This window comes from Pinus tabuliformis, chromosome 4_2 (genome assembly GCF_031772625.1).
Source record: "Pinus tabuliformis cultivar Carrire ecotype Pingquan chromosome 4_2, CPIR1, whole genome shotgun sequence".
Taxonomy (NCBI): Eukaryota; Viridiplantae; Streptophyta; class Pinopsida; order Pinales; family Pinaceae; genus Pinus; species Pinus tabuliformis.
This window is the reverse complement of record NC_142304.1, coordinates 636,386,404-636,403,818: the sequence shown is the minus strand read 5'-3', so window position 1 is coordinate 636,403,818 and position 17,415 is coordinate 636,386,404.

Sequence of the window (17,415 nt, the reverse complement as noted above, 5' to 3'; positions counted from 1 at the left end):
CCAGGGAAATGGATACTGTATAGGTTAGGTATGGAGGAATGCCTCACAACATTTTATGTTGAGTCTGGGAATGATTCATAAAATTTCTTTGTCGTGTTTGCAAATTCTTATTCCATCTCAAGTCTGAATGCTGATATTACGTCTTGTTAAGAGTAATTTAATTCGTATGAAACCATCTATGGGTGTCGAACAATTCATAAATTTTGTGCTATTATTTATTGCCTTCGGTCTAAGGCTTATAACCAGAGAATGTTGGAATTATGTAAACAGATAGGGTTTGTATCTAAAATACCTAAATTAATGGAAATAAATATTCTTAGCCTTTTTGATGCTTAATTAAGTCGCACTCATACAACTATCTCACTAATCACTATAGGGGTTCTATATATTTAAAACAGAGCTTTAGTTCCTTTTTATATGTTTTACCCGAGTCTAGTTGACTTAACTTCTACAGCATGAATTCTTTGTAAATGCATATCAGTTGAACTTATCCATTACTAGCTTTCTTTTCTTGGATTTATACTCGTTGTTTCACTTATTATTTACTGTAATTCTCATTTGAATAAAGAAAGTGTTTTTTTTCTTGTTTGTCCATGTAGTTTAGGAATTTTTGAAAAAGAATTCAATCCTTCAACTAGAAGACCCTTTACTGATATATTACTAGAATTAACAAACTAAGGATTTCAATCAAAAAATAGCTCTAAATCATTGAATAACTCAGTTTAAGGTCTAACTACATAATTTCAAGCTTTATTCAAAGAATATCACTTATCTATTGGTGTAACTTCCAAATTGAGTTTAACTTATCTGTTGCAGTTTCCATTTTTTCTTGGTCTATACATAGACCTGCACTTTTTTGCCTCCCTACCATGACATTCGCTATGCCAGTGAATCTATCCCCATGCTATCCCTGAACCATGGAATTCCTTCTCTCCTTCGAGAGTATGTGTCTATCCAGCTATCTAGTCTACATTAGACATAGATACCACAAACTGTCTGACCTCTCAACATAGTTTTTTCCTCTTACTGATTTCAGATACCAAATCCTCTTGACCTTTTTCCTTTTTAAACATATTTTCCAAGATTTAGTTCTTTTATTTTCATGGAACAAGTAACTGCCTCTTTTAACTAACTATTCAAAAGGAAAAAGTACTTGCTCAAAACTGCAAAAATTCCTTTCCATAACTTAATTTAAAAGTAGTTTATAATTTAAAGAAAAAGTAATAGTTTATTTGGCTGCAGTAAAAACAAATATTTATAATATCGAGGGATGTTACATCTCCACCCCTAAAATGGAACATCATCTTGATGTTCTCCTTCTCCAAATAAACCTACAAATCTTTCTTTCATAACCTTCTCATCTTCCCAAGTGGCCTCTTTTAGCCCATAGTGCTGCCACTACTCTTTAACCTAGGTGATAACTCATTTCCACAGCGTTAATTCTCTCCGATGTAGTATAACCAAAGGTTCGACCAAGAACTCGCCTTCGGGTTTGAACTGAACATAGCAACAAAATGTGTTAAGTCCTTAACGAGTTGATTTAGTACATCCTCAAAGAGAAACCATTTGTATATATATACATTACCTAAATGTCTTGCCATTTAATTACATTATTAGAGTCATAAACATATTCTTAAGGAGAGAAACATGAAAGACATTGTGTACATGAATGTCACTGTGTAAGGCAAGTTGATAAGCCACTGGTCTGATTCGAGCCAAGATTTGAAAGGCTCTTCAAATCAGGGTGATAATTTAGCACACCCGATCCATTGGAAGGTGATTTTCTTGGCACGTACTCGAATGTTGACATGATCCCCTACATGGAATTCCTAAAAGCTCCTCTTTCGATCAAAAAATTTATTTTTCCAGTCCTCAGAAACCTTTAAATTGATTCTTACCTTTTTCACCATTTCTTCCATCTCCTCTAACATGTGAGGTCCTAGCAACAACTGATTGTCCAGTCCACTCCAACTCAAAGGTGTCCAGCACTTGCGCCCGTATAATACTTCAAAGGGACTCTTTTGTAAAGATGCATGGTACCCATTGTTATAGGCAAAATCCACTAGGTGCAGATAATCTTTCCATTTGGTGGGCTGCTACATTACATAAACTCGCAAAATGTCTTCAATAACTTGATTTACTCACTCAGTCTGCCCATCTATTTGCAGATGGTATGCAATACTGAAGTGAAGTTGTGTGCCCAATCCCTCAAAGAGGGCTTTCGAGAAGCCTGATGTAAATTTTACATCTCAGTTAGAAATGATCATCTTGGGGATTCCGTGTAGTTTAAAAATGTTTTGCATAAAAATATTAGCAATTTGGACATCTTTATAACTCGATTGGACATGTATAAAATGAGTAGATTTTCTTAATTTATCTACCACCACCATGACAAAGTTGTTTTGCTTCCTTGATTTAGGCAACCCGGTAATGAAATCAATAGATATTGTTTCCCATTTCCATTCTGGGATGGGCAGAGGGTGAAGTAACCCTGCTGGGTGTTGGTGCTCAGCTTTCTCTTGCTAGGATTCCAAACATTTGGCTAAGCATTCTGCCACCTCTTTCTTCATACCAGGTAAGAAAAATTCCTTCAACAGGGTAGAAAGCATTTTCTGGTATCTAGGATGTCTTTCATAAGGCATCTTATGGTATTCATCTAAAATTAAATTTTTAAGATGTTGTTGATTAGGCACATATACCCTCTTCCTATAAATCATCAAATTTTATGTATTTAGTTCATAACCCAATTGTTGTTCATGGTTGTTTGGAATTTTTTCTTGCTACCATAAATGTTTATATGTTCAATCCTACATGAATGATTCTTGAATCTGCCCAAAAAAGGTAGTCCCTGACTCACTAAAAGAAATTTCATATAAACAATTTACCTTCTGATCCAAAATGGATTTTATATAGACTCCTAAGTCTAATTGTTCCTCACAGAGGAAAATGAATGTCCAAGGAAGTTCTTAGAAATAGCCCCATGACAGAGATCTTTTCATTCTGAACCTACTGCAACTTGAATGGTCAAAAATGGACTTAGGATGCAAAAGTTATCACAGAAAGAAGGTGTCATTTGTTCTTTGGGAAAAGAGGCAAAATCACCTAAAATGGGCAAAAAACCTTTATAAAGGGAAATCATATTGGAGATGGTCTAAGAGGTGGCCTTAAGCAAAAAGGGGAGAAACCCCCCATTGTCGACCCCCAACATATCGGGTCAAAGGCAGGCTGGTGCATATAACGTGAGGAAAGGACCCAGAACGAAGCGATATTGCGATCGCCGATGTTGGCGGATCGCAGTCGTCGATGCCACAATGCAAAGGAAAGGACCCGGGCGATGTGATGTTGCGATTTCTGACATCAGCGGATCGACATCGGTGGTGGCATGAGACAAGGGACAAACCCCCGGGCCAGTGCGATTTGCGATTGTGATTTATCACATCGCAATGTCACATTGCAGCAATGTAAAAGGGGTGATTACAAGCCAGACCCAATGCATTTTATAAACCTGAGCTGATAACATTGGAGTTCCGCCATAAAGGAGAATTTCTGTGTAGTTACGCTTTTCATTGTAAAAACCGAAATACAAAGGAAAGCGATGAAAATGGACCTGAAAGGAATTTTGAGCGGCCCTATATTATTTGAGTTCCGTAAAAGCAGATTTGGGTGGGCCTGGGGTGAAAAGCGGTATTGGGCTAGCTCCACCCGCTTCCACACACTGGTCGACACGTGGCTGGTGGAGGAGAGAGGAAAACCGCCTTTTCGTGTGGGTAACCTTCGTATCCTTAAGTTGTCTGAAATCGCGTGATGACAGTTGGATTGGAGATCCCGTAGATCGACGGCGGACCCGATGTGATTATAGGGCGAATGCAATAAACATTTGAAATCCGATAAAATGGATTTTATCGGGTTTTTCATTATTTTCCTGTGTATTTGGGATTTTTCCCAATACACTAATGCGATGTGATATAATGCCTAATGGTGGACCTGATAGGGATTTAGCGGTGATTGAATGTAATTTCACGTCCGAAATACACACCCAGTAGTGTATTTTTCTAGAAAACTCTGTTTAATGGATTTTTCTCAATTTTGGGTTTTTTCCTATGAAACGGCCTCGATTCCTTCTGTAACTACTCCTAATCATCATGCCACGCTAAATCAAACATTTTTATGGCCAATGATGCATTTTGCAAGCACGAAGCCGTAGAGCTAGATGGCTAGTGTAACCAATAGGGAGCATAGAATCTTCAGAGCCGTAGAGGTATAATCAAACACAGAGAAACAACTAGGGTAGCTGAAAAGCTGGAAGAAGACCTCAAAGGAGGTAGGGAGCTCAATTGAGAAAGCGAATGCAGAAGGCATAAGGAGAGAGTGGAAAGCTAATGTGCAAATTAGCTAAGGGAGTCTTTGGGGTCACTTGGAGGTCAAGTGAAAAGTCAGAGAGATGAAAGATTTAGAGCCAAAGAAGCCATAGCCAAAGAGCCAAAGCCAGAGCTAGAGTCAAAGAGATAGAGCCAAAGCAAAGATCTAGAGCCAGAGCCGAGAGCCAGAGCGAGAGCCAAGAGCTAGAAAGCTGAGAGCTTCAAGAGCCAGGGATAAAATGGTGTCCAAACCCATTTTTTCTATGTAAAACAGTGGATTTGAGTGAAGAGATTGCAAAAAAGACTTTGCCATAATCCCAGAGAGCCTAGTTGAGTTGACTAGAGCTCATGGAGACGTAGCCCAAGCGTTTTGGGTGAACACCTAATTAAATTGCTATCTTATGTGTTCGTTTTACTGTTGCATTATTTAGTGTTATATGCATTTATATATCAGCTGAAGCACATTAACTTAAAGCACATAAACAGTTCTAAGACAAACATAAGTATACACCTATATTGTTAAGCACCTATTTAATTTTTCATTGGTTGATCATAAATACTTGGGAATAATTAAGCTTTGGAAGTGGGAGAGGTTCTTAGGCAAGAAGCCTAAGTGCCCCATTTTCAGATCAAGTGGTATCAGAGCTTGATATTGATTTACCCCACCTTCAAAGAAGATTATATCAGAATTCTTAATTTGATAAAGCAAAGATTCCTTGTCTGAAAGGTGTTTAAACAATCAGAAGTTGATTGTATGCTTGGTTTCATACTGACTATTGTTTGAGTTTGCAGAGGTGAAGGGAAAGCTATTGATAGTTCAGTCCAGGAAGGACAAGAAGGAAGAAGGGCTGAAGGCATTCTTCTATCCCAAAAGACCTCAAGGCAACCCTTGAAGCACTAGAAGTTTGTTGCAAAAGGTTGTTGAATAAGCTCTTTATTAATCTTGCTGAAGTTCTTTTGTTCATTGGAATAATGACTACTTCTACAAGTGAGTCCTCAAATTCTTCTTTCTTCACAAAATTCTTTGATGAAGACATGAAGCAAGACATGGTCACCATGATGGATATGGTGACAGAAATGTATGAGGATGAAAGGAAGAGCAGCATTCGTAGAGACTAGTTGAATTTCGCAAAGGAAGGGAAGCAGTTGCTTTCTGACAAATTGAAGGAAATGGAGAGGCAACTTCATATTGCAAATATGAACCTGCAAAAGGATGCATGAGTTGGAGGCACAGCTGTTTGTTGCCAAAAAAGCCTTAGTCAAGTATCAGCTTGAAGAAGAAGTAAACCATTCCAGTTTGTCTTCAAATTCCTCTAAGAATGCTTATATTGGTTCTTTTGAAAAACATACTAGAGGCATAGGTTCCAAGCTAATGTCCAAGATGCCTATGAGGGAAAAGGCTTGGGTAGACATGCACAAGGTATTGTTGAGCCAATAATGATTCAGGAAAGGCCTAAGTACTTGGGTCTTGGCTATGGACAAGCTTATGGAGAAAGTTCCAAGGCTGCCATGAAGACCATTAAAATAGCTCCAAGAAGGAGTTGCATTGCAGGTCTTCAAGAGTGTGAAGATTGTATTCAGGAGGAATGCAATAGCTTGAAAGATCGTTTGCAGGATGTAGGTGTTCAGAAGCACACACTTGAACCAGAGAGTTGGGGAGCCTTGAAGAGATTGATGTTGTTCCAAAGGGAGCCACTTCTTCATCTGCTTCACCCCCTCATGAAGGAAATAAAGGTGAAAGAGAAAGGTATAAATCTGGTTCGAATCATCTTCCTTTTGATATTGCAAAGCATGAAAATTTTCCACATAGATATGGGAAAAGAATTACTTTTTACTTTTGTGGTTTGGATAACCATAATTTTTCTAGATGTTGGAAGAGAATGGCCACATGAAGGAAATTTTTGAAGGAAAGGAAGCAAGAACCCAAAGGTCCATTGTACAAGGAAAATCATGCTATCAAGAGGATGTACATGCATTGCACTTACTTCCATATGCAAGAACATCTTGCTGCAAAATGTTGGACTTTGAATTCAACAATGCTTCCACCAAAGCTGAAGAAAGTGGAAAGAGAAGATGGCGGAAATGGAAAGGAAGATTCCATGATTGATGTGTTTCAAGATGATTCACATGTTGATGCTGATATGTAGACAAAGGTAGTACCTTTGAAAGGAATTGGTGAGGAATGGTTAGATTTCTTATCCAATTAAGATTGCATGTCTATTGATGCATCTATTTGCATTTTTTTGTTAATGGAATGCAAGTTACAGGATTTTACCAAGTAGGTGAATTGAGAAGTTGAGTACGAGACTCACTTTGTTGCTGCAAAATTATATTTCATTTCAGCTTCAAAAGTACAGTGTGCTTAAGCGAAAGTTGAAGAATGAAATCCATGCATTAGCTCGAGATGCATGAACATAGGGATGTTGATGATTTCCTTGTATTTGAACATGTATGTGTAGTTAACTCAATCGTTGGTTGCTTTGACATGCATGTGATGTAATGTTGACTTGGGGACAATTAACTTGGTCTCCAAGTTGGAGATAATGATGAAGTATTTCATCTTTGGAAAAAGAGTCGTAGTGGTCTTTTTCAACATGCTTGACTTGAAGGGTCATTCATTTTAAAGGCATGTTTTGTGGGCTTGCTATCTTGTCCATCATGTGTATGCAGATGTAAGACATGGAGGTGTTCACAAGATCTGTTTCTTTTGTTGAAGCAGGAGTTTATGTCATCCAGTTGTTGTTTGTGTTTCTGTTGTAGTTAACAATTGTTATTGACAGCTTTTCAAAAAGGTAGAAATGAAATTTTTGTGGAGAAGATGTACTTCACATTTGTTTGAGTCACCTTGGATCAATGATCAAGGCAGAGAAGATCAAACTACCTTCTATGACCATTTAAGCAGGAGTTCTGCAAGAAGGCAAGGAGGAAGACAATTCTTCCTAGGAGGACTAGCCCAGATAGGAGGGAAGTGGTCGGAGACTTTGGTTCATAGGCACTGTGCAAGGCAAGTGTGTGGAGGTTGAAAGAAGAGGGTGTTTTTACTCTCATTTACTGTTCATATCAATATATTAGTCTTTTGGAGACCAAAAGTTCTTTTAGTGCAAAGGCATGATCCAAAATGGATTTTGGATAGACTCCTAAGTCTAAGTGTTCCTCACAGAGGAAAATGAAAGTCCAAGGAAGTTCCTAGAAATATCCCCATGGAAGATATCTTTTCATTCTGAATCTACTACAACTTGAATGGGAAAAAATGGACCTAGGATGCAGAATTTATCACAGAAAGAAGATTCCCTTGGTTCTTTCAAAAAAGAGGAAAAATCCCCTAAAATGGGAAAAAAGCCCTTACAAATGGAAATTGCATCAGAGATGGTCTAACAGGCAGACTTAAGTGGAAATGGGAGAAACCCTTGATTGCTGATCCCCGACATATCGGGTCAGAGATAGGCTGGTGCATATAACATGAGAAAAGGACCCCGGCCGATGCAATTTAGCGATTTCCGATATTGGCGGATCACAGTTAGCAATGCCATGAGGCAAAGGCAAGGACCTGGGATGATGCGATGTTGCGATCACTGACATCGACAGATCGGCATCGGCGGTGGCATGAGACAAGGGACGGACCCCCAGGCCAGTGTGATTTGTGATTGCGATTTATCACATCGCAACGTCGCATCACAGTGATGTAAAAGGGGCAATTACAAGCCGGACCCGATGGGTTTTATAAACCTGGGCTGATAACATTTGAGTTTTTCCATAAAGTGGAATTTCTGTGTAATTACGCTTTTCGATGTAAAAACTGAAATACAAAGGAAAGCGATAAAAACAGACCCGAAAGGGATTTTGAGCATCCCTATATTATTTTAGTTTTGTAAAGGCGGATTTCGGGTGGGCCTCTGGTAGAAAGTGGTATTGGGTTGGCTCCGCCCACTTCCACACACTAGTCGACACGTGGCTGGAAGAGGAGAGAGGAAAACCACCTTTTTGGGTGGGTAACCTCCATATCGTTAAGTCACCCAAAATCACATGACGACCATTGGATTGGAGATCCTGTAGATCGATGGTGGAGTTCTGAAAGCGACCGAAGGTAGACTCGATGTCATTATAGGGCAGATGTGATAAACATTTGAAATTTGATAAAAGGGATTTTGTCAAGTTTTTCATTGTTTTCCTGTGTATTTGGGATTTTTCCCAATACACTAATGTGATGCGATATAATGCCTAATGGCGGACCCGATAGGGATTTAGGGGTGATTGAATGTAATTTCACGTCCGAAATACATGCTAGATAGTGTATTTTTCCAGAAAACTCTGTGTAATGGATTTTTCTCAGTTTCAGGTTTTTGCCTATGAAACGGCCCCAATTCCTTCTGTAATTGCTCCTGATCATCATGCCACCCTGAAGCAGGCGTTTTTACAAGAAATGATGCATTTTGCAGCCACTGAGCCATAGAGCCAGATGGCCAGTCTAACTGACAGGGAGCAGAGAAGCTACAGAGCCATAGAGGGATAATGAAATGCAAAGAAACGGCTGGGGTAGTCAAAAATCCAGAAGAAGACCTCAAAGGAGGTAGGGAGGTCATTTGAGAAAGCAAATGCAGGAGGGAGAAGGAGAGAGTGAAAAGATAATGCGCAAAGAAGCTGAGGGAGTCTTTGGGGTCACTTGGAGGTCAAGTGAAAAGCTAGAGAGCTGAAAGTTGCAGAGCCAAAGAAGCCAGAGCCGAAGAGCCAGAGCCAGAGCCAGAGCCAAGAGCGAGAGCTAGAGCCGAGATCTAGAGCCAGAAAGCCGAGAGCCAGAAAGCCAAGAGCTTCAAGAGCTAGGGATAAAATGGTGTCCAAACCCATTGTTTCTGTGTAAAACAGTGGAGTTGAGCCAAGAGCTTGTAAAATGGACTTTTCCATAATCCCATAGAGCCTAGTTGAGTTTACTAGAGCTCACTGAGGCCTAGCCCAAGAGTTTTGGGTGAACTCCTAGTTAAATTGTTGTCTTATGTGTTTGTTTTACTGCTACATTATTTACTGTTATATGCATTTATATATCATCTGAAGCACATTAAATTAAAGCACATAAACAATTCTAAAATAGACATAAGCATACACCTATATTGTCAAGCACATATTTAATTCTGTATTGGTTAATCATAAAGACTTGGGAATAATTAAGATTTGGATGTGGGAGAGGTTCTTAGACAAGAATCCTAGGTGCCCCATTTTTACATCACCTTCCGACTTAAAGCATCTACCACCCGATTTTCCTTTCCCTTTAAATGTTTTATTTCGAAATCAAATTCACTCAAGAAATATGCCCAACGAGCTTGCCTGGATTTAACGTTGGCTGTTTAAAATAATTAATCATACTATGGTGGTCAGTCATGAACATAAATTTCTTACCTAATAGGTAATTTCACCACATCTTTAAGGTGTGTATGACCGTTGTCAGCTCCAAATCATATGTTGAGTACTTTTGTTCGTATTCTTTAAGTTTTCTAGATTCATAGGCCACCACCTTGCCTTCTTGCATTAGCACTCCACCCACACCTTCCTTACTAGCATCCGTAAAAACCACATATTCCTTGTTGGGATCAATAATTCTCAAAATAGGTGTTGTGGTAAGAAGATATTTGAATTGATCAAAGCTCCTTTGACAGTTGGGGGTCCACTTGAAAGCTTTTCCTTTTTTTCGCAGAGAGGTAATAGGATATGCCACTCTAGAGAAACCCTCCAAAAATCTTCTATAGTATCCAGCTAGGCCCATAAATGATCTTATATCAACTACTTCCTTTGGTATAAGCCACTCCTTAATGGTTCTTATCTTTTCTGGATCTACCGCAATTTCGTCCTTGGTGATGACATGTCCCAAGTATTTAATTTTTTATTTAAAGAAATCACATTTTCTGTACTTGGCATACAGTTGGTGATTTCTTAGGACTTGCAGAACAATACAAAGATGCTCCTTATGCTCCTCCATGTTCCGAGAGTAGATCAGTATGTCATCGATGAACATTATTACAAAGTTATCTAAGAACTACTGGAATATGATGTTCATGAGACACATGAAACTGGCTAGGGTGTTGGCTAGCCCAAAAGGTAAAACCACAAACTCATAATGTCCATAACGCATCCTGAATGAAGTTTTTGCAATATCCTCCTCCTTTATCATGATCTGATGGTACCCAGAATGGAGGTCAATCTTTGACAAGACAGTTTCACCTTTCACTTGGTCAAATAACTCGTCTACATGGGGAAAGAGGTATTTTTTTTTAATGGTTAGCTTGTTTAGCTGGCAGTAATCCATGCACATTTGTAGGGTTCCGTCTTTATTTTTAACAAATAATACCAGAGCTCCACAAGGAAACACACTAGGGCAGATATATTTCCTATCAAGCAACTCCTGGAGTTACTTTTTTAATTCTATTAGTTCTAGTATGCTAATTCGGTAAGGTGCTCGAGAAATAAGGGAGCTCTCAGAATTAGCTCAATGGTAAAAGCTATGTCTCTTTTTGTGGGTAGGCTTGGTATTTCTTCCCGAAATACATCTGGAAAGTTTTGTATCATAGGTATATTTTTTAGTAATACAGATTTATCTTTAGAGTCAGCATATGTTAGGTCGCTATAATATTAATGATCCCCCCATTACTATTTTCGTTGTATCCCTTATTATTATTATTGTGGCCCTATTGTCCCCATATTATTATTATTGTGCCCCATAGAATCCCTTTATTGTTATTTTTGTGCCTTTATATTATTATTGTTAGGTCGGCTTGGTTATATTGTGACCCTGTAGACTCCTATATATAGAGAGGAGGTTTTTTCATTTGAATCATCTAAGAATTGTTCATTTGTTTTGTGTAAATGAGTTTTCCCCCTCGAAGAGGCTTATTTCTAAGGCATTCATCTATCTTTTCTATCATTTTGTGAGTTGGTTTCATAACATTTGGTATCAGAGCTTTGGATTCTAGGGTTTCATTGCTCCAAAAAGGTCATCGTGGCATTTTCGCTATAAAACCTTTTTTGTGATGTTTCAGAAGCTAAAAAACCCATTTGAGCCAAAATCACACTGAATCTCACGTCTAAATTTCTGAGCTTGTCTCGCTATATTTTCGGAGATATGATCTGAGGAATTTAGGGTTTTTGCAAGCTCCAAAATTTCAACTAAAACAGGTCATCATGGGATTTCGATATAACTCTTTCGCTACAAAGTTTCATAAGCTAAAAAAAACCCATTTGAGAAGAAATATGTCTAAACCGCGGCTCCAAATTTCAGATCCTGACTCACTATATCTTCAGAGATATAGTCTCAATAATTTAGGTTTTTCGCAGACCCCCGAATTACATTCCAAACAGGTCACCTTGGGAAAATAATCATAACTTTTTTTTTGAGCATCATATTGAAATCTCGTAAGAAGTTTCAGAAAGAGGATGACCTCTAGTTTTTTGTGTATCAGTTTCAAGTATTAAGGTCGAAACAGTGACACATGGCATGTCGTACAAGTTTGCTCTATTGAGTTAGTCTATAATCAGGTCACCGTGGGAGATTTGGCATAACTCTTCCTTGGAGAATCCAATTTTGATTAGATTGGTGGAATTGGAAAGAGGATGAAGAGGGATACTGTAGGTCACAATTTTAGATCTGGGAGATCCAAAATTGCAGAGGTACATTAGATTCAATATCAAGCTCCTACAAGTGAAGAAAGGTGTTTATTTTTTAAATTTTTGCATAACATTAGTTTGGAAATTTAGTTTGAAGGAATTCAAAGGGCATAGTGAAGCATTATTATCCGTAATTGATGCCCCAAAGAAAGAAAATGGAAACAGCTAGTAAGCAATCTGAAAGCTCTAGCATGACTCATGAAGAAGAAGAAGAAATGCAACATGATATATCAATATTATGAAACCAAGTGCAACAAATTTCACTCGCACAAAAGGTAACAGAAAATAAGATGGATGGTTTAAAGAAAGACGTAGAAGCTAAGATGAATGGTTTAAAGAAAAGCGTAGAAGCTAAGATGAATGACTATGAAGCTAAGATGGATGGCATGGAAGTTAACATGGATGGCATGGACGCTAAGATGGATGCTAAAATGAATGGCATGGACGATAAGATGGAAGAATTGAAGATAAATTTGAATAAGTTGCTATAGGAAATGGTCACTAATGGTGAAATGGTAGTAAATGAAACTCATGATGAGAACAAAATAAATGTTGATCATGATTTCATAGACTCTAATGTTGGATTGAAGACCCACCATGTTCCAAAATTCGATATGAGGAAGTTTGATGGCAAGGATCCCGGAACATGGATACTACAGACGGAGCAATTTTTCAATCTCCATAATGTGAAAAACACACAAAAGGTATGTATTGCAAGTTTATATTTGGAACCAAGTTAGTTTGTATGGAATCAATCGTAAACAAATTGTCACTTGGGAAATTTTTATGGAAGAAATGATAGCACATTATGAGGATACGAAAAGAAACACCTTTTTTTATCCAATTGATAAATTTCAAACAAAAGTGTTCAATGATGCAGCACATCGAGGACTTCCAAAAATTGAACATAAGGGCAAAGGATATTTTAGAGGAGCATAGGATTGATGTGTTCATAGGGAATTTAAAGGATAATATCCAACATGAGATTTGCCTTTGGAAACCTGGTTCATTGGAGAAGGCATTTAGGTTACCAAGAAAAATGGAAAGCAAAATTATGGCAACCAGAAATCCTACCACTCACAACTATAAAGATGGAAGTGTTTCTACCCCTAGCCTTCCACAACCTACAAGGTTGACACCACAACAATTGGAAGAAAAAAGAGCAAAAGGGATTTGTTACAGTTGTGATAGCAAATCCACTAAAGGTCATAAGTGTGCTTAGAATAAATTATTCTACATAGATTGTGAAGAGGAAGAAAAGGAACAAGAAATGTCAAAAGAAGAGGATATACTCTAGGAACAAACCCTAGATAAAGAATAAATGAATCCTACCATATCTTGTAATGCATTGGATGGAATTACCACTCCTCAAGCTATCAAGATAGAAGGACATATCATGAAGGAAAAGGTAATAGTGTTGATTGATTCGGCAAGTACCCATAATTTTATTCATTGCAAAATAGCAAAGGAATTGAACTGCTTCCTATATCCAGCACTAGAGTGTCAAATGATGGTTGCAAGTGGAGGAACCATAAATTGCTCTAGAAAGTGCCATAATAACAAGTTATCCATGGGAGAATATGTATTGAATAGCCCAATGCTTTCCATTCCAATGGGTGGTGTTGATTTTGTACTAGGAGTCCAATGGGTACAATAGCTTTTAATTTTCAGAAACCTTTCATGAATTTTTTTGCAGAAGGAAAGGAAGTTGAATTAAGGGGTATTGCAAGGAAACCAGGAAAGATAATCAACTCTAATAGTATGACAAAGCTTCTAAAGAAGGGACAACGAGGTGTAATTGCACAATTATGTTCTCTAGAGGCTTCAAAATCATCTATTTCTCCAGATCTCCAAAAAGTATTGGACAATCATTCCAAGGTATTTGAGACTGCAAAAGGTTTCACACCTATTTGTGATCATGATCATGCTATTCATTTGATTCCAGGAAGTGTTCCTCCAAACATCAGGCCATACAGATATCCCTATGCCCAAAAGATTGAAATTGAATGTATGGTTGCAAAAATGCTAGAGGCTGGTATAATTCAACTTAGTCAAAGTTATTTCTCTAATCCAGTAGTATTAGTTAACAAGAAGCATGGATCATGGTGCATGTGTCTAGATTATAAGGAGCTCAACAAGCTCACTATTAAAGATAAATTTCCCATTCCTGTCATTGATGAATTATTGGATGAATTGCATGGATCAATTTACTTCACCAAGTTGGATCTTCGTTCAGGATATCATCAAATCAGAATGAAGATTGAAGACATTCCAAAAACAACACTTGGAACTCATGAGGGTAATTATGAATTTTTGGTCATGCCTTTTGGCCTTACTAATACAGCTTCTACATTTCAAGATTTGATGAATTCCATTTTCAAACCCTTCCTTAGAAAATTTGTGTTAGTATTTTTTGATGATATACTAATCTGCAACAAGTCGTGGAAGGATCATGTCCAACATGTTGACATGGTGCTCAAACTATTGGAGGAGAAACAATTATATGCAAAAATCTCCAAATGTTTCTTTGGAGTACAAGAGGTGGAATATTTGGGTCATATTGTATCTCATGAAGGTTTTAAGGTAGACCCTAGCAAAATTAAAACCATTAAGGAATGGAAAATCCCCACATCCATAGAGCATATACAAGGATTTCTCGAATTGATAGGGTTTTTTCACAAGTTTGTTAAGAATTATGGGAGAATAGCAACACCTCTAACAAAATTATTGAAGAAATATGCATTTTCATGGACTCCAAAAGAAACGAAGGCCTTTGAACATCTTAAAGAGGCAATGTGCCAGGCACCAGTCTTAGCTACACCAGAGTTCACAAAAACCTTTATTGTGGATTGTGATGCCTCAGGAAATGGAATCAGAGTTGTTTTAATGAAAGAAGAAAGACCCATTGCTTTCGAAAGTCGTTCAATCAAAGGAAAGTATTTACACAAATCTATTTATTAGAAGCAAATGTTGGCAATACTACATGCACTTAGGAAATGGCGACCCTACCTAATGGGAAGACACTTCAAGGTAAAAACAGATCATGACAGTCTTAAATACTTTTTAGAACAAGGATTATCTTTGAAAGAGCAGCAAACATGGGTCACAAAGAAGTTGGGTTATGACTTTGAAATCATCTACAAAAAAGGGAAGCAAAATGTTGTGGCAGATGCACTCTCAAGAAAGGATGAGGATGTGGAAGCATTTCTTTGTGCTATTTCTATTATCCAACTAGATTGGATAAACAAAGCAACGGATGAATGGATGAATGATGAGGAAGTGTGGGCACTCATTCAAAAGATAAAATAAGATCCCAGTACATTTGATACATTTATTTGGAAAAATGATTCGTTATGGTACAAGGATAGGGTATACCTATGTAAGAATTCCTAACTCAAACAAAAGATTCATACGGAATTGCACACCTCTCCCTTGGGAGGGAACTCAGGATTTCTGAAACCCTACCATAGGGTTAAGAAGGATTTTTTTTGGGATGGCCTTAAATCGGATATTCAAAAGTTTGTGGCGGAATGTTTGGTTTGCCAACAAGATAAAGTTGAAACAATTAAGACTCCAAGACTGTTACAACCTTTATCCATTCCAAGCCAACGTTGGGAGGAGGTTTCAATGGATTTTATCACAGGTTTACCCAAGTCTGAAGGAAAGAGCGTTATCATGGTGGTAGTGGATAGACTTTCCAAGTATGCGCACTTTTGTGCATTATCTCATATATTTAAAGCGAGCACAGTTTCTACTACATTTATGGAAACAATTCAAAAGCTAAACGGAAACCCAAAGATTATTGTAAGTGACAGAGACCTCATTTTCACTCGAAATTTTTGGAAAAAATTATTTTCTTGTCTTGGTACTCAATTAGCTCATATCTCATCTTATCATCCTCAATTTGATTGGAAAAATGAGATAGTAAACAAATGTTTGGAAGGATATCTTCGTTTCTTTGTATTTGATAAATAGACACAATGGGTCAAATGGTTGCCTTTAGCTGAATGGTGGTATAACACTTCCTTCCATACTGCAAAAAAAATGACCCCATTTATGGCACTTTATGGATATCATCCACCATCCATCACATCATATTTAAGAGAAAATTCTAAGGTTCAACCAGTGGAGGATCACATCAAGCATCAACAACAAGTTCTCCAACTCTTAAAGGATAACCTCACCTTGGCACATAATAGAATGAAACAGTAGGCAAATCAACATCGTAGCGAAAGAAGTTTTGATGTAGGTTATTGGGTATTCCTACTGCTACATCCACATAAATAAATGTCCCTCAAGCAAGATAAAAAGGATAACAAATTATCACCGAAGTATTATGGTCCATACAAGGTGTTGCAAAAGATAGGTACTATGGCATACAAATTGGAGCTTCGTGTAGCTTCTCGAATGCACCCAGTTTTCCATGCTTCATGCTTAAAGAAGGTTAAGGTGACAAGCTTCTAGTTCAGACAATATTTCCAGAATATGATGAGGAAGGAAAAACCATATTGGAACCTGAAGCAGTCAAAGAAACAAGAACTCAACAGCTACGAAATAGATCAATTTTAGAGTATCTCATCAAGTGGAAGAACTTACCCATAGGAGATTCCACATGGGAGGATGAGAACTTGATACAGAAGCATCCATAACTACTCAAGCGTTGAGGATAACACCTTTGTGAAGGAGAGGGGCATGTTAGATCCCTATAATATTAGTGATCCCACCATTACAATTGTCATTGTATCCCTTATTATTATTATTGTGCCCCTATTGTCCCCATATTTTTATTATTGTGCCCCATAGAATTCCTTTATTGTTATTTTTGTGCCTTTATATTATTATTGCTAGGTCAGCTTGGTTATATTGTGACCTGGTAGACTCCTGTATATAGAAAGGAGGTTTTGTCATTTGAATCATCTAATAATTGTTCATTTGTGTAATGTAAAGGAGGTTTCCCCTTGAAGAGGCCTATTTCTAAGGCATTCATCTATGTTTTCTATCTTTTTGTGAGTTGGTTTCATAACAACATACCCCACCTGGATGGCATAAACTTGACAACCTTTTTCAATGCATTTGGGTAATTGTGAGGCTGTTATAGGCGTGAATTGCAAAGGTTTCTGTACACCTTGAATTTCCTGTCTCTCTCCTACCTCATCTCGGAAGCTAACAATTTTTGTCTTACAATTTATGAGGAACCAGTGTTTCTCCAACTAGTCCATGCCTATAAGAATGTCATACAACCCCAATGGTAACACATTCAAATCACTATTATAGGTTGATGTTAGAAAATTATATATTACGGAGCAATGGAACACATAAAATATTGTAGAAATATAAACACAAAAAACGCATAAAACAAAAGAGAGACAGATATACGTGGTTAACCTAGTTTGGGCTACGTCCACGGAGA